Raw genomic sequence first — 19,801 nt, 5'->3', positions numbered from 1 at the left:
GTAAATGCCGTACACCATTGTTTTGGACCGAGCTCGGTGAAAGTAAAATTTTCGGAGTTGATTTGATTAAGGATGCCGAACAGAAAGTAAAGGTAATCCGTGAAAGTCTGAAAGCAGCCACAGATCGTCAAAAATTGTATGCGGATTTGAAACGAAAGGACATTGAATATCAGGTGGGAGATAAAGTGTTCCTTAAAGTTTCGCCTTGGAAAAAGGTACTCAGGTTTGGCCGTAAGGGCAAGTTGAGCCCGAGATTCATTGGGCCGTACGAAATCTCCGAACGAGTTGGTCCGGTTGCGTATAGATTGATTTTGCCCCCTGATCTTGAAAAGATTCACGACGTCTTTCATGTTTCGATGCTTCGACGCTATCGATCTGATCCATCGCATATAGTTAGCCCATCAGAGGTTGAAATTCAAGCCGATATGAGTTATGAAAAAGAACCTATGCGTGTCCTAGCTCGTGAAGTGAAAGAGTTGCGAAACAAAAGGGTTCCGTTAGTTAAGGTGTTATGGCTCAAACACGAGATCGAGGAACCTACTTGGGAAACCGAGAGCTCGATGAAAGAACGATACCCAAACCTATTTACCGGTAAGATTTTCGGGGACGAAAATCTCTTAAGTGGGGGAGAGTTGTGATAGCCCAAAATTGACCCTAGTCGGGAAGTGGTTTTGGGACCACAAAACCGAGTCATAAAAATAATTGATTTCCATATTCTATGCTTATTATGTGTGTACATGAGTATGTGGAAGTTTCATTCTCCAATTTTGCCAATTGCATGAGAAATTATTAAATAGGGATTGATATGAGACATGGTGAAAATATGATAGGCTAATTTAAAATGGTCTATTAATGCATGTTGTGAAAATGATGGGTTTGCATGTCAAATTACCCAAAATTTGAGCTAGTGGTTGGCCATGCTATGGGTGGAAACATGTTGGGAACATGTTGGCCTAGTGAGGTATGTAGGAAAAAAATAAAATAAGGGGCATGGGGATAAAATAATGAAAAGGAGTATGATGAATACAAAAAAAAAATGTGTGTAGTTGTTTCCCCCCCCATTGCCGTGAGCTAAAGAAAAGAAAGGAGAAAATTTTTGTTCATCCTTTCTCATCTTCATTTAGCCGAAACTAGAAAGAAAAAAACAAAGAAAAAAAAATGCTCATCCTTTGGTTCATCCTTGGCCAAAAATTTTAAGGAGGAAGGAAGAAGAAAGGTTGAAGAGGTTCGGCCATGCATGTAGCTAGGCTAAGGTATGTTTGATGATGTTCCATGAGATGCATGCATGTTTTAGTTGTTAGCTTGAGTTCTACCTAGCCCATGGTCTAAATCTTGCTATGTGATGGAAATGACACTCGGCCATGGATGCATCATTCTTGGTTGATGTTTGATGTTGTGGTGATGAGGCATGAGGATGAGTTAAGATTCGGCCTAGGTGGAGTTTGTGTTAATGCCATTGCATGCTAAATATGAAGCTTGTTAATGATGCATGTGATGGTGGCTTGATGATTCTTGAACCTCCTTTTTAGCATTTTTGAGTGAGAACATATGTGCATTGGTTGCTAAATGGAGAAGAATCGGCTAGCAAGTTGTGTGCTAAGGCCGAATATAACTTTTGCATGTTAATGAGCAATGCATGTGTTAAATTGATGGAAAGGGAGAGGATGCTTTACTAGTGTGTATATGTGTGTATTAGCCAAGTTTTGAACTTGAAACAAAAGGGTGTTTAGTCAATACAAGTGACCATACTTGTAGAATGTATTAAGTGTTGAAATCGGCCCCAAAATAGACATGCATATTCGGCCAAGGGGGAAAAATTAGCTAAAATGTTGAGTTTGATTCATGATTCCGTACATATGTGACTTTAATGTCTAATGTATAAATATGGGCTAAGTGCCTTGTGTTCCTCTTTTCGATGCTCAAATGATTAAATCAATTTATTTGTTTAATTAAGCTCAAGAGCAAAGGGGAACTAAATCCGATAAAGGGAAGGAAAAAAGTGGTCGAATAGCTATCGGAATCGTTCGACAACACCCGAGGTAAGTTCTTGAGTAAAAGAGCTTAAATTATGATGTGATTAGATCATGTTTTGAGCAAATTAGAATCATGCTCTTTGTGTGGCTATTGAGCCGAATTTGCAAGAATGATAAATGTCTTGTGTTTGAGTTTTGCTAACGAAAATGAAATACGAATGGGCCATGATTTATTGTTAAATGTGCATGGTTATTTGAATGCTGTCCGGGCTAAGTCCCGAAGGCTTGTGCTAAGTGACAATATCCGGACTAAGATCCGAAGGCATTTGTGCGAGTTACTAAATCCGGGTTAAGTCCCGAAGGCATTTGTGCGAGTTACTAAATCCGGGTTAAGTCCCGAAGGCATTTGTGCGAGTTACTAAATCTGGGTTAAGTCCCGAAGGCATTTGTGCGAGTTACTAAATCCGGGTTAAGTCCCGAAGGCATTTGTGCGAGTTACTAAATCCGGGTTAAGTCCCGAAGGCATTTGTGCGAATTACTATAACCGGGCTATGTCCCGAAGGCATTTGAACGAGGAGCTATATCCGGTTAAATTCCGAAGGTACGTGATTTGGGAATGAATGAACTTGCTGTAAAATTCCAGTTAATACTCTCGAAACATCCCAACATTGAGGTATGTTTCGTATGTGCTTGAATTTAGTTGAGCCCTTACAAATAAGTATTCGCTCAGTTGATAAATGAGCTACCGGCCTTTGGCTGAGTTGATCTTTTGTGTATGTACATAAGAGTTGATAATGTGAAGCAAGTACGATATCGTAAATTTGTGCATATGAAATTATCCGTTTAGCTATATGAATGCTATACTTTTGTTGTGCTGGAATTCCTTGCTCAAAACTTACTAAGCATAAATTGCTTACTCCGTTTCATTGCTCCTCTGTTTTATAGATTTGGTTCTCCAGCTATCGGACTCGGGATCTTGAGGTCAAAGTCGCCCACACTATCAAAGCCCCCTTTTGGTACAATTATGGTTGAACTTCGAAATGGCATGTATAGGACTACCCGTTTGTTGTGGGTCGTGGACCCTTTGGACATGTATAAATTTTGGATAGCCATGCGAAAATGGCTTATATGTGTTGAGTATATTGTTATAATCATTTGGTGTGGATATGCTTGACAAGGATTGGCCATGGGGATGGTTAATTACTTTCATAAATTGTGCTATTTATGCAAAAAGGGCTAGTTGAATCATGGAAACCATGAAATAGGTAAAGTCTACCTTAAAGGCAGATGCTGACAGCAGCAGTGATGTAGATTTGGAAAATCACTAAAATAGTAGGAAGGGAATTAAATAGTGAATAAATTATGTAAACAAACCTTGATGAATCTACTTTCATAGGAAAGTAAGAAACAATCATACAGATAGTATGTTAAGAGATATTCAGGTTCTCGTGAGACAGGGCCAGAACGGTTTCTGGATTTCCTGTTCTGACTTTGGAAATTCATTACAAATTAACCAGAGATAATTAGGAGTCATACCATATATGGATAGATTCCTCTCTGAGTCTAGTTTCTATAGAAACAAAAGGCATCAGTATTGGAGCCTTGTACAAGGAGATATCCAAGTCGTAATGCGAAAAGGTCAGGGTAGTCGATCCCTCTAACATGGGAGACTTTGACTAATAAACTGTACTAATTGGCCAGACCAAAAATTCTAGAAAAAAATATGTAGATGGGCATATGAGTCTAGTTTCAGGGAAAAATCACAAAACTGATTTTCGAGTTGTGAAACTCAAGATATGATTTTTAAAGCGACTAGTATGCAGATTGGCAGTGTCTGAGAAATATTTTTATAAGGAGTTTAAAGTCTGTTAACACCTCGTGTTCGACTCCGGTGTCGGTCTCGGGTTCGGGGTGTTACAAGTTCTGATAATGTTTCTTATTCTGTAATGGGCTAAGGCCCATCTGCTACTGTTTGTTATAATGGGCTAAAGGCCTAATTGATACTGAAACTGTAAGTAGGGCTGGGGCCAGACTTTTAATTCTTTTATATGACTGACTGTTCCTTTTATGTACTAGGGGATTTCATACTAAGTTTTCGTAAACTCACCCCGTTTATTAACCTTTTAGGTAATTTCCAGCCTTAGACGGATTGGAGCTGCGAGGGGCTCGGAGGAAGCCACACATACTGTTTATGTTACAATTTTGATTATTACTTTTAAATGTTTTTATGTGGGTTGTAGTAAAGCCGTTGTAATTTTCTGGATTTCAAATTTGGAATTTTATTTATTGTTCTTATAATTGCTAGTATTAGAACACGGTTTTCCAATACAACTACTGTTGTTCAAAACATCACGTATCCGTAATTGTTTTTAAATCAAGCTTCCGCAACTGCTAAGATTTTCACAAAGTTGTTAAGAATGTTATTCAGCTGAGGTTTCTAACAAGGTTTAAAAAGGGTATAAGTTTTTAATTATTAAGAAGGGTTTTTAATGGAAACATGGTTTTCGAAAAACACTTCAATGTGACATGCCAGATTCGAGCCAAACTTCCAGGCCGGGTTTGGGGTGTTACAGGTTGTGAATCATCTTGCACCGTCCCTTGCGCGGGAGCAGGCGCATTGCTTTCAACATCGTCAGCTACAGCTCTATCGGGATCCATTTGATATATAAAAGCACATTTCAATGTCAGGAGTCATCACACTATCATAGATTCAGATATATGGCATGTATAGCTAGACTTACATACATTATGGTAGTCTTAGAACCAACTAAACCATAGCTTTGATACCAATAAAATGTAACACCCCTAACCTGTAACCGACATTAGATTAGGGTTACGAGGCATTACTAGACAGACAGAACATTTTAGACCAATAGAAAATAACATATATTAAATATCATTAATACAGAGGCATTCATCAACAATTCATTCAACAACGTGGTCTGCGAGACCTAAAATATACATTTAAGAAACTAAATTTTAAAAATTTTCAGAACATAACCAATTCTATCAAACGGTTAAAGTCACACTTCCGTTTGACTAGGCCGTGTGTCACACACGGCCCCTAAACACGCCCATGTGAACCAGCCGTGCCAAAAATAGATCCTATACTGACTTTTTCACAAGGCCAATAGGCACGCCCGTATACTATGGCCTTGTGATACTTAGCTAGTTACTGACTTTAGCCCACGGCCATATGACACGCCCGTGTGTCAAAACTGTATGGTTCTTAGGAGAATATTGCTTTTCTTACACGGCCACAAGGCACGCCCGTGTATCTTGACCGTGCGGCACAATGCAGGCTTGGTTTAAGCCAATTTGTCACTTCTCTTGGGGCCAAACCTTCAAGCAATAATATACAACATTAATACCAAAATTTCCAACCAATTCTATGCTTAAAAATGACCAAAACACATTAGAACTTAGCACATTACAAACATACACCAAAACCATACACAAACTTGTCATTTGTTAGCCAACTCTCATGGCATAATATATACACATCAAAACTTATACATAGACCTTCTAGCCTATACATGCCATACTTTAAAATATATACACTTTCAAAAGTACCAAAATGAGATCGATAGTGTGGTGACGATCCTCAACTATCCCCGAGCCTTCAGTAGCTACGATAACTGTAAAACAGACAGTAATCACACAGAGTAAGCTACAAAGAGCTTAGTAAGCCAAATACAATTGGTCTAACTACTAAAGCATATAAGTACAATTCAACCATAAAGATTCATAACCATTTCATAGAATAATTCATAAACTTAATCATGTTCCTTTGTTTGCATATATATCATGCTTCATTTCCATACATATTTCACAGAGACAGAGTTTTTCATATTCAGAAATTTAGTACGATACAAACGTACCTGCATAGGTTATACATTTCATATACTCAATCTCAAATTTCGTACGCTATCATCAGAGGGGTCAGCAACAATACAGATGCTTATAAACAAGTACAATGCCGACGTCCGAAACATGGTCTTACATGTAATTCAATATCGATGCCTCTGTCCCAGACAGGGTCTTACACGAAATCAAATACGATGTCGATGTGTAATACCCCTACCCGTATTCATTCCCGGAATAGGGTACGATGTATTACCGGAGTTTACGAATTAATTTTTTTAACTCAATATAACCCCGTTATAGATATCTAATCTTCCCTAAAATTTTAAACCAAAAACAATCCACATCAACCAATCCAATTCAACATATTTTCAAGATAAATTCATGCATATTTATAAAATAACGTCATCACATACCCAAAACCAAGATTTGTTAGCTATACCAATGACTACTTCTACATTCATTTCACAGAATCATTTACTTTATTAGCTTATACATGCCATTGATTTCCAAAATAAAGTTTATTTATATACCGAAATCCTGAGGTTGATAGTGTGATGTGTCTCCGACCAAATCTGACCTCCGAGCTCTTATCACTACAAAACAGGGAAAAAGGAAACGGGGTAAACACTTTGTGCTTGGTAAGCTCATGTAACAAGAATTATACTTACCTAATGTTTTCAATACAATACAATAAACATTCATATATCCGTTTAATGCATTATTACCCTAATATGCGCAAACTCAACATTCAAGTTAGTACAATAATTTCCATGTACCAATAATATATACCATGATTAATGAGCTCATCAATACCATGATTTCCATTTCCTTGTTATTTTTCCATATTTATCCCGTTGAATTTATCAGAATTTCGATGGATTTTTTAGAGGTACACTTTTAGTGTATAATTCTGGGTCCGTCAATTCACATTCATGTGCGCACATTTCCATTTCAGAGAGCACACTCCCGCGAACCTCAACCTTGCAGCGGGATTACCAGTCCAGGCTAAATCCCCTACAATATAAACTCATAGAGTATTGTCGGGATTACCAGTCCATGGTAAATCCCCTGCAACGACAATTACTCTAATGAGCTTGGATCTGAATTACCAGTCCAGGCTAAATTCAGACCCTAATTCGGATTACCCGTCCGGGCTAAATCCATTTTACACATATTCTTCGGGAGGGCTATATCAGGATAGGATCACCCGTCCGGGCTTGATCCTTTTTACCATCAATTCCTTTTCAGAGATCCATCGAATTTTTCTTCCATTCAACCGGGATTTCTTCCCATTTTATCAAATATACCAATGTTTCATTAATTTTCATACAATGAACATTCAAATCATATTCACATCAATAACATGCAATCTCAAGCATTTAAGAATATAATTCAAGTTACACGAACTTACCTTGATACTTGTTTGTAAAAAAAAAATCTACTAATCCCGAACTTTTTCCTTTCCTCGATCTAGCTTCATATTTCAATCTTCTAGATTTGGTGCAAAAATTATGAAATAACAGCTTAGAGAACCCTCCTATGGCGTTTTTAGCTACTGGAATTGAAGAGAAATGAAGAGAAATCTAGATATTTCCTATTTAGTCCTAGTTTTATTTAGTTAATTTTGCAATATTCCAATTTTGCCCTTCATTTATCAATTTTCCTGCTGATTTCATGCCCTTGCCGTCCAGCCCAAATAAATTTTGGGTCTAATTTCCTTTTAAATCCTTTCTCATTAGACTCTTAAGCTATTTAATCATTCTAGCTACTTTTACACCTATTACAATTTAGTCCTTTTCATTTAATTGACTACCCAAACATTAAAATTTCCTAACGAAATTTTAATACCACATTACTAACATTTCATAAATATTTATAAAATTATTTTAGACTTAGTTTTATGAGATAAAGGTCTCGATACCTTGTTTTTACCCAATTTCTTCAATAATTTCTTTTTCTAACTAACCACTGAATCGGTAAAATTTTTCTATCAATATTTTCATACGATTTTCCTATCATATCAATTTCATGCAAAAATATTGAAATAAACTTCTCTTTAAATCGGATTTGTGGTTACGAAACCACTATTTCGATAACTTTGAATTTAGGCCATTACAACTCTCCCCCCTTTAAGGATTTTCGTCCTCGAAAATCTTACCAGTAAAGAGATTTGGGTATTGTTTCCTCATTGCCTCCTCCGGTTCCCATGTCGCTTCTTAAATCCCGTGCTGTTGCCACAATACTTTAACCAAATTTATCTTCTTATTTTTAAGCTCTTTTGTCTCCCGTGCCAATATCTTGACCGGTTCTTCACTGTAAGTCATATCCGGTTGAATCTCCACTTCTATCGGAGAAATAACATGTGAAGGATCTGATCGATATCATCGTAACATAGATACATGAAAAACATTATGGATTCTATCAAGTTCCGGTGGTAATGCCAATCGATAAGCGACCGGTCCTATTCTTTCTAAGATTTCATATGGCCCGATAAATCTTGGACTCAGTTTACCCTTTCGACCGAATCGGAGAACTTTCTTCCAAGGAGACACTTTCATGAATACCTTGTCACTGACTTGAAATTCAATCTCTTTTCGTTTAAGGTCGGCATATAATTTTTGACGATCGGAAGCTGCTTTTAGACTATCTGGAATAACCTTTACTTTTTCTTCTGTTTCCCGGATCAAATCAACCCCATGTATCTTCCTTTCACTGAGCTCTGTCCAATATAACGGTGTTCTACATTTTCTACCATACAAAGCTTCATACGGAGCCATTTTAATACTCGACTGATAACTATTGTTGTAAGCAAATTCAATCAAAGGTAGATACCTCTCCCAATTGTCTTCGAACTCTAGTATACAACATCGGAGCATATCTTCCAATACTTGAATTACATGCTCGGATTGACCATCTATCTGAGGGTGAAATGCAGTGCTGAAATACAACTGAGTACCCAAGGCTTCTTGCAATTTGTCCCAGAAACGAGACATAAATCGGGATCTCTATCTGATATAATGGAGACAGGCACTCCATGTAGCCTGACAATCTCAGATATGTATAGTTCAGCTAGTTTATCTAAAGAATAATCCATACGTACCGGAATAAAGTGAGCTGACTTTGTCAATCGGTCAACAATCACCCAAATAGCATCTTTTTTCCTCGGAGACAAAGGTAACCCCGATACAAAATCCATAGTAATTCTTTCCTATTTCCATTCTAGTATAGTAATTGGCTGAAGTAATCCCGAAGGTACCTGATGTTCAGCTTTAACTTGTTGACATATTAAACACCTTGATACAAACTCAGAGATATCACGTTTCATTCCCGACCACCAGTACATCTTTTTTAGATCATTATACATTTTATTACTCCCCGGATGTATAGACATAGTACCGCTATGAGCCTCGTGTAGAATCTTCTGTATAAGCTCTGAATTCTGAGGTACACATACCCTACCTCTGAATAATAAACAACCATCAGAACCAATCTGAAATTCAGACTCATTACCTGACTCACACTGTGCCTGTTTAACCTGTAACTTCTCATCATTCTTCTCAGCTTCACATATTTGCTGTAAAAATATTGGTTTAGCTTTCAATTCAGCTATGATTGAACCATCATCAGTCAGTGACAACCGGGTATTCATAGCTCATAAAACAAACAGAGATTTCTGGCTTAAAGCATCAGCTACAACATTAGTTTTACCCGGATGGTAATCAATAATCAAATCATAGTCCTTTATCAGTTCAAGCCACCTGCGCTGTCTCAAATTCAAATCTTACTATGTCATCAAATATTTCAAACTTTTATGATCAGTAAAAATATGAAATTTCTCACCGTGCAAGTAATGCCGCCATATCTTCAGCGCAAATACAATAGTAGCTAATTCAAGATCATGTACTGGGTAATTTCTTTCATGTGGTTTATGTTGTCTTGAAGCATAGGCTATTACTTTACCTTCTTGCATTAAGACACAACCTAAATTATTTAATGAGGCATCATTATAAATAACAAATTCCTTACCCGGCTCAGGCTGCACTAATACAGGTACTTTCGTTAGTAGATATTTCAATCGGTTGAAATTCTGCTGACATTCATCAGTCCACTCGAACTTTACATCTTTCTGCAATAATTGAGTCATCGGAGAAGCTATCATAGAGAATCCCTGTACAAATCTCCGATAATAACCAGCTAAACCCAAGAAACTTCTAACTTCAGATACATTCTTTGGAGGATTCCAATTGACGATAGCTGAGATTTTACTTGGATCTACCCTGATGCCTTCAGCAGATACAATGTGTCCAAGAAAACCCACTTCTCGGAGCCAAAATTCACATTTACTGAATTTAGCATATAACTGCTTCTCTCGCAGAATTTGTAACACAATTCTCAAATGTTCTGCATGTTCTTCTTCATCCCGAGAATAAACCAAAATATCATCAATGAATACTACTACAAATCTATCTAAGTACGGTCTAAATATCCGGTTTGTGACAGCCCTAATTCGACCCTAGTCGGAATGTGGTTTCGGGACCACAAAACCGAGTCATAAAATTTAGTTAAAATTTTAGTTGCATATCTTATATGTATGATAGTACTTGTACAAAAATTTGATGTTTTAATTTTATATTGGGAATGTGAATTTTGCTTGAAAGGATCTAGTTGAAAGACTTGGAAAATTATGATAGGTAAATAAGTAAGGACCAAATAGTATTAAAGTGGGAAAGTGTTGTCCTTGCATGTCAAATTAGCCAAACTAAAGCATAGTGGCCGGCCATGCTATGGGTGGAAACATGTCTCCAACATGTTATGCTAGTGATGAATGTTAAGAAAAATAAAATATTTAGCATGGTGATTAAATAATGAAAGGAAGGGTGATGAAAAAAAAAATAACATGGTCTCATCCATACCCCCTTGTTGCCGTGAATTGAAGAAAGAAAACAAAAAAAAGTGTTCATTCTTGAACATCCTTGGCCGAATAGAGGAAAGAAAGGAAGGGGAAAAGCTTGAGAAAATCGGCTATGGTGGTTTGCTAGACTAAGGTATGTTTGATATTATTCTTGGAGATTCATGTATATTTTAAGTTGTAAGTGAAAATCTACCTAGCCATGGTTCAAATTTTGTTAATTGATGGAGATGATATTCGGCCATGAATGTTACATTCTTGGTTGGTATTTTGATGTCTTTGGTGATGATGTATGAAGATGGTTGATTTTGAGTGTTTAATAAAAAGGATGCATGAATTATTGTTAAATAATGGTCGAATGTAGCATGATTAAAGATGTGAATAAATTGAAGTTAAGGAGGTTGTCAATGAAAAATATGAGTTGGATGAGGCTTAAAGAATAAAAATCTAGGTGACTAGAGGTCAAGGACATTCGGTCATAGGCTTGTGTGCTAGCAAAATCGGCCAAGTGTTTATGTGGTGGAAATTAAGTGTTAAATGGAATGAAAATGATATTATATGGGGGTATGTATATTCGGCCATATGAGTAAATATATAAATGATGTTAAATTTGATTATGTATAATGGGCATTAAGATGTGGAACATAAGAAATGTAGTCATATGTGGAATTACATGATGTTATAGTTGACATTGTACACACATACATCCATTCGGCCATCAACATGAGTAATTAGTGAGGATGGTTGCCGAATATACAAACATACATAAGCATGTGTAATTGAATTATGAATGTTTAACAAGATGGTTAAACTAGTGAATTATTGACTAAGCTCAAGGAGCTAAAGGAGGAGAATCAAGCAAAGGCAAAGAAAAGATCACTGAGTAGCCGAGTTGGAACCGTCTTACCCAACACAAGGTAAGTCATTAAGCATGTAGTTGGTGTTATTTCAAATGGTCATAATGTTTATGTATTGATGCTGAATGGAATGAATAAATATACATATATATATGCATGTACGTATGTGATGATGAAATTGTTGAATGAAAAGAAAAGAGGTAAGATGTACTGAGTTGTTGATCTCGGCACTAAACGTGCGGGTATAACCATTTATGACCATGAGATTGGCGCTAAGTGCGCGGGATTAAATTGTACAGCACTAAGTGTGCGATTTGACTATGTTGCACTAAGTGTGCGAAATGAATATGATGCACTAAGTGTGCGAATTGACCATGCGGCACTAAGTGTGCGAGATTGACTATGTAGCACTAAGTGTGCGATTTGATTACGTAGCACTAAGTGTGCGAGTTGATTATATAGCACTGAGTGTGCGGACTCAATATACATTCGTGAATCATTATGAACACTATGTGTGTGACACTATTGAGTCGATCGCGGACAGCGGATCGGGTAAGTGTCTTGAGTACTTGGCTAATAGGTGCTATGCTTATACTTGGTGTTGAGCTCGGTAAGTTTGAACCTATGTGACAAATATACTTGAAGTCACGTACATAAAATTTATCGTAGGATGGGTGAAAGGCCGTTTAGTTGTTTGATTGTAACGAAAATAAATTGATTAATGAAAATGCTTCAATGTCCTATTGATGAGTATATGGAATGTGAATGCATGAATTGATATGAAACTGAATCGATAGGTTGGAGGAACTATGGTATGGTTCGGTATGGATGGAGTAAATTGTCTCGTTCCATTTTGTTTCCTCTTGTGATAATGTTATTGATGGATGGTAGTGCATTGCTTATGACTTACTGAGTTATAAACTCACTCGGTGTTTCCTTGTCACCCATTATAGGTTGCTTGGACTCATCTATTTTTGCGGGGTCAGGCCGTCATCGAAGTCATCACACCGGATAGCAAGTTTTGGTACTTTCTTCTTAGTTGGCTTAGAAGAACATTTTGGCATGTATAAGCTATTACGTTGTGTTTGAACTTTGGCATGTAAACTTTAAGCCATGCGAAAATGGCACGAATGTTCGATTGAGTTGGATCAAGGGTAGGCATGAAATGGACCTAGTTACTTTCGTAACAGATGCTGGCAGCAGCAGTGTCATGAGATTGAAAAATCACTAAAAATAGTAGGAGTGGAATTAATTGGTGAATAAATTATGTAATCGAAGCTCGATGAGTCTGTTTTCATGAGGAAGTAACGAAAAGATCATATGGGCAGTATATTAAGAGATAATTAGATTTTTGTGGGACAGAGCCAGAACGGTTTCTGGATTCCCTACTCCGACTTTGGAAATTCATTATAAATTAACCAGAGATAATTAGGGGTCGTACCATATATGTACAGATTCCTCTCTGAGTCTAGTTTTCATAGAAACAAACGGCATCAGTATTGAAGCCCCGTGTAGGGAGATATCCAAGTCATAATGGGAAAAGGTCAGTGTAGTCGACCCCTGCAACATGGGAGAATTTGACTAATAAACTGTACTAATTGGCCCGACCAAAATTCTAGAAAAAAATACATAGATGGGCACATGAGTCTAGTTTCTGGGAAAAATTATGGAACTGATTTTCGAGTTACGAAACTCAAGATATGATTTTTAAAACGACTAGTACACAGATTGGGCAGTGGTCTGGAAAATAAATTTTATAAGGGGTTAAAGTCAGTTAACACCTCGTGTTCGACTCCGGTGTCGGTTTCGGGCTCGGGGTGTTACATTTCATTGGTATCAGAGCCATGGTTTAGTCGGTTCTAGGACTACCATAGCGCGTATGAGTCTAGCTATACATGCCGAATGTTAATGTTTAAATGTGTGATGACTTCTGACGGTAGAAATGTTGTTGTTTTGATTAGTAAATGGACCCCGGTGAAGAAAGAACCCTAGCGGATGACGTTGAGAGCGTAGCGGCTGCTCCTGCACAAGGGACGCCGCCTGTTGAACCTCAGTCATCTGCGAATAATCAAGGTGAGGGGGCTAAACAAGCCTTCTTTACCATGATGAATGAGTGGGTCGCGCAATATGCCCGAACCAACCCGGCTGTCCAACAATTCCCACATTTGAATAATCCACCCCAAGAGCCTGTAATGCCATCAGTCGCTGATCCTGTGAGGCTGAGTAAGCCACCTGTAGACTTGATTAGGAAGCGTGGGGCCGAGGAGTTCAAGGCCATAGTAACTGATGATGCCGAAAGGGCCGAGTTCTGGCTTGATAACACCATTCGGGTGTTCGATGAATTGTCATGCACACCCGACGAATGTCTAAAATGTGCTGTATCTTTGTTGCGAGACTCAGCCTACTATTGGTGGAGGACCTTGATTTCCATAGTCCCGAACGAGCGAGTAACTTGGGACTTCTTTCAAACGGAATTCCGAAAGAAATTTATTAGCCAACGGTTCATTGATCAGAAGCGTAAGGAGTTCTTGGAACTCAAGCAAGGCCGTATGACTGTATCTGAATACGAACATGAATTCGTAAGACTCAGTAGGTATGCCCGGGAGTGTGTAGCTGATGAGGTTGCTATGTGTAAAAGATTCGAGGAAGGATTGAATGAAGATTTAAAGCTACTAATGGGTATTTTGGAAATAAAAGAATTCGTAACACTAGTCGAACGAGCCTGCAAGGCGGAAGAACTTGGAAAGGAGAAGAGGAAGGCTGAATTTGAAGCTAGAGATTATCGTAAAAGATCGACGGGTAAAGCTCCGTTCTCAGCTGTAAAGAAGTTCAGGGAGGACATTAATAAGTCGAGGGCGAATGCGGGAATTTCCATCAGGGCAAGACCATCGATGGGCTCCCGAGCTACTTCGGTAGCTAGTGTGGGCAATAATCGTCACGAGAAACCTGAATGTCCCCAATGTGGAAGACGACACCTAGGTGAATGTTGGGGCAAGTCTACTAGCAGGGCCTATTACGGATGCGGTTCGAAGGACCACTTCATTAGAGATTGCACGGAGCTGGATGAGAAGAATAAGATTCAAGGTGCAAGACCTAGTGGAGTGACATCTAGAGGTAGACCACCGAAAATTTTAGGAGGCAGGAGTGGTAGTCAGAGGGGGGCCTCTGATACGGCCGATCGCACCGAGAACCGTACTCCTGCTAGAGCATATGCCATTCGCGCACGAGAGGAGGCATCCTCCCCCGACATCATCACTGGTACCTTCACTCTCTTTGATACTAATGTGATTGCATTGATTGACCCTGGCTCTACTCATTCATATGTATGCGAAACCTTAGCATCCAGTAAGACTCTACCTGTTGAGTCTACTGAGCTAGTAATTCGAGTGTCAAACCCTTTGGGTCAATGCGTACTTGTTGATAAAGTGTGTAAGAGATGCCCTTTAATAATCTGAGAATCCTGTTTTCCGGCCGATTTGATGCTGTTGCCGTTCGACGAGTTTGATGTTATTCTCGGTTTGGATTGGTTAACCGCGCATGATGCGGTTGTGAATTGCAAAAGCAAGACTATCGATTTGAGGTGCGCAAATAACGAAATAATCCGAGTTGAGTCTGCGCACTTAAGGGGGTTGCCAGCTGTAATATCAGCAATGTTGGCCCAGAAATATGTAAGGAAAGGGTGCGAAGCATACCTCGCGTATGTACTTGATGACAAGGAGTTAGAAAAGAAACCCGAATCGGTGCCGGTGGTTTGTGAATACCCGGATGTTTTTCCTGAAGAGTTACCGGGTTTGCCACCTGTTCGGGAGGTAGAGTTTGGTATTGAGCTTGTACCTGGAACTACGCCAATTTCGATCGCTCCGTATCGTATGGCACTAACCGAGTTAAAAGAGTTGAAAGCTCAGTTGCAAGAATTGACGGATAGAGGTTTCGCTCGACCGAGTTTCTCACCTTGGGGTGCACCAGTATTGTTCGTGAAAAAGAAGGACGGAACCATGAGGTTGTGCATTGACTATCGTCAACTGAATAAAGTGACGATAAAGAATAAGTATCCGTTACCGCGTATTGATGATCTGTTCGATCAATTAAAGGGAGCATCGGTGTTTTCAAAGATAGATTTGAGGTCGGGTTATTATCAGTTGCGGATTCGAGATTCGGACGTACCCAAAACTGCTTTCAGAACGAGGTACGGTCACTACGAGTTCTTAGTGATGCCGTTTGGGCTCACTAATGCCCCTGCGGTGTTTATGGATTTGATGAATCGAATCTTCAGGCCGTATTTGGATCGGTTCGTAGTTGTGTTTATTGATGACATCTTGGTCTATTCGAGAGATGAGACCGAACATGCTGAGCATCTGAGGCTAGTGTTGCAAATTTTGCGGGATAAGCAGTTATATGCTAAGTTCAGTAAGTGTGAGTTCTGGTTAAGAGAGGTTAGCTTCTTGGGTCATGTGGTATCCGCATCGGGTATTCGAGTTGACCCGAGTAAAATTTCAGCCATACTTAACTGGAAGCCTCCGAGAAATGTTACCGAAGTCCGGAGCTTTCTGGGGCTCGCCGGTTATTACCGACGATTTGTCAAAGGTTTCTCGATGATAGCCACACCAATGACGAAGCCACTTCAAAAGGATGTTAAGTTCGAATGGACGGAGAAATGTCAGAAAAGCTTTGATCAACTGAAAACTCATTTGACTGAAGCTCCAATTTTGGTGCAACCCGAATCGGGTAAAGAGTTTGTCATTTATAGTGACGCATCCCTACTTGGGTTGGGTTGCGTATTGATGCAAGAAGGTCGAGTTGTGGCCTATGCGTCGAGACAATTGAAGCCACACGAGAGAAATTATCTGACCTATGATCTCGAACTAGCCGCCATTGTGTTTGCATTGAAAATATGGCGACATTATTTGTTTGGTGAGAAGTGCCATGTGTTTTCGGATCACAAAAGTCTCAAATATTTGATGACTCAATGAGACTTGAATCTACGACAAAGACGTTGGCTTGAGTTGTTGAAAGATTACGAGCTTGTCATTGATTACCACCCGGGAAAGGCTAATGTGGTTGCGGACGCCTTAAGCCGGAAATCACTGTTTGCTTTGCGAGCGATGAATGTACACTTGTCTGTTCTACCTGACAATGTGTTAGTAGCTGAATTAAAAGCCAAACCATTATTGACTCATCAAATTCGTGAAGCTCAGAAAGTCGATGATGAATTGGTTGCAAAACGAGCTGAGTGTGTTCCGAACAAGGATTCGGAGTTTCAGATTGATGATGATGGTTGTTTGAGGTTTAGAAGTCGTTTGTGTGTTCCAAGGAATTCGGAACTCATTCCGATGATTCTGAACGAAGCCCATTGTAGCCGAATGTCAATTCACCCGGGGAGCACGGAAATGTACAACGACTTGAAACTTCGGTTTTGGTGGCGTGGTATGAAACGAGACATCTCCGACTTTGTTTCGAGATGTTTAATATGTCAACAAGTGAAAGCGGAACATCAACTGCCTTCAGGGTTACTTCAGCCGATCATGATACCCGAGTGGAAATGGGACCGAGTCACAATGGACTTTGTGTCCGGACTGCCATTGTCCGCAAGTAAGAAGGATGCGATTTGGGTTGTTGTTGATAGGCTGACTAAGTCGGCTCACTTTATCCCCGTGCGTACGGATTTTTCATTGGATAAACTAGCTGAATTGTATGTTTCTCAGATTGTGAGATTACATGGAGTACCTATTTCTATCGTGTCGGATAGAGATCCGAGATTCACCTCGCGATTTTGGAAGAAATTGCAAGAAGCTTTGGGTACCAAGCTACATTTTAGCACCGCTTTACATCCCAAACCGATGGTCAATCCGAGCGGATAATTCAAATACTCGAGGATATGCTGAGATGCTGCATCCTTGAGTTTAGTGGTTCATGGGAACGGTATGTACCTTTGATTGAATTCGCTTACAATAATAGTTTTCAATCAAGTATTAAGATGGCACCTTACGAGGCTTTGTACGGTCGTAAATGCGTACACTATTGTTTGGACCGAGCTCGGTGAAAGTAAATTTTCGGATTGATTTGATTAAAGATGCCGAGCAGAAAGTAAAGGTAATCCGTGAAAGTCTGAAGGCAGCCACAGATCGGCAGAAATCGTATGCGGATCTGAAACGGAAGGGCATTGAATATCAGGTGGGAGATAAAGTGTTCCTTAAAGTTTCACCTTGGAAAAAGGTACTTAGGTTGGCCGTAAGGGCAAGTTGACCCGAGATTCATGGTCGTACGAAATCTCCGAACAAGTGGGGCCAGTTGCGTATAGATTGATTTGCCCCCTGAGCTTGAAAAGATTCACGATGTCTTTCATGTTCAATGCTTCGACGCTATCGATCTGATCATCGCATATAATTAGCCCATCAAGGTTGAAATTCAAGCCGATATGAGTTATGAAGAAGAACCGATACGTATCCTAGCTCGTGAAGTGAAGGAGTTGCGAAACAAAAGGGTTCCGTTAGTGAAGGTGTTATGGCTCAAACATGGGATCGAGGAAGCTACTTGGGAAACTGAGAGCTCGATGAAAGAACGATACCCAAACCTATTTACCGGTAAGATTTTCGGGGACGAAAATTTCTTAAGTGGGGGAGAGTTGTGACAGCCCTAATTCGACCCTAATCGGAATGTGGTTTCGGGACCACAAAACCGAGTCATAAAATTTAGTTAAAATTTTAGTTGCATATCTTATATGTATGATAGTACTTGTACAAAAATTTGATGTTTTAATTTTATATTGGGAATGTGAATTTTGCTTGAAAGGATCTAGTTGAAAGACTTGGAAAATTATGATAAGTAAATAAGTAAGGACCAAATAGTATTAAAGTGGGAAGTGTTGTCCTTGCATGTCAAATTAGCCAAACTAAAGCATAGTGGCCGGCCATGCTATGGGTGGAAACATGTCTCAACATGTTATGCTAGTGATGTATGTTAAGAAAATAAAATATTGAGCATGGTGATTAAATAATGAAAGGAAGGGTGATGAAAAAAAAAATAACATGGTCCATCCATACCCCCTTGTTGCCGTGAATTGAAGAAAGAAAACAAAAAAAAGTGTTCATTCTTGAACATCCTTGGCCGAATAGAGGAAAGAAAGAAGGGGAAAAGCTTGAGAAAATCGGCTATGGTGGTTTGCTAGACTAAGGTATGTTTGATATTATTCTGGAGATTCATGTATATTTTAAGTTGTAAGTGAAAATCTACCTAGCCATGGTTCAAATTTGTTAATTGATGGAGATGATATTCGGCCATGAATGTTACATTCTTGGTTGGTATTTGATGTCTTTGGTGATGAGGTATGAAGATGGTTGATTTTGAGTGTTTAATAAAAAGGATGCATGAATTATTGTTAAATAATGGTCGAATGTAGCATGATTAAAGATGTGAATAAATTGAAGTTAAGGAGGTGTCAATGAAAAATATGAGTTGGATGAGGCTAAAGAATAAAAATCTAGGTGATAGAGGTCAAGGACATTCGTCATAGGCTTGTGTGCTAGCAAAAGGCCAATGTTATGTGTGGAAATAAGTTAAATGGAATGAAAATGATATTATATGGGGGTAGTATATTCGGCATAAGTAAATATATAATGATGTTAAATTTGATTATGTAAATGGCATTAGATGGAACATAAGAATGTAGTCATATGTGGAATTACATGATTTATAGTTGAATTGTAAACACATACATCCATCGCCATCACATGAGTAATAGTGAGGATGTTGCCGAATATACAAACATACATAAGCAGTGTAATGAATTATAATGTTAACAAGATGGTTAAACTATGAATTATTGACTAAGCTCAAGGAGCTAAAGGAGGAGAATCAAGCAAAGGCAAAGAAAATCACTGAGTAGCCGAGTTGGAACCGTCTTACCCAACACAAGGTAAGTCATTAAGCATGTAGTTGGTATTATTCAAATGGTCATAATGTTTATGTATGATGCTGAATGGAATGAATAAATATACATATATATATGCATGTACGTATGTGATGATGAAATTGTTGAATGAAAGAAAAGAGGTAAGATGTACTGAGTTGTTGATCTCGGCACTAAACGTGCGGGTATAACCATTTATGACCATGAGATTGGCGCTAAGTGCGCGGATAAATTGTACAGCACTAAGTGTGCGATTTGACTATGTTGCACTAAGTGTGCGAAGATGGAA

Source organism: Gossypium hirsutum, chromosome A10 (genome assembly GCF_007990345.1).
Source record: "Gossypium hirsutum isolate 1008001.06 chromosome A10, Gossypium_hirsutum_v2.1, whole genome shotgun sequence".
NCBI lineage: Eukaryota > Viridiplantae > Streptophyta > Magnoliopsida > Malvales > Malvaceae > Gossypium > Gossypium hirsutum.
This window is presented reverse-complemented; position numbering follows the sequence as displayed.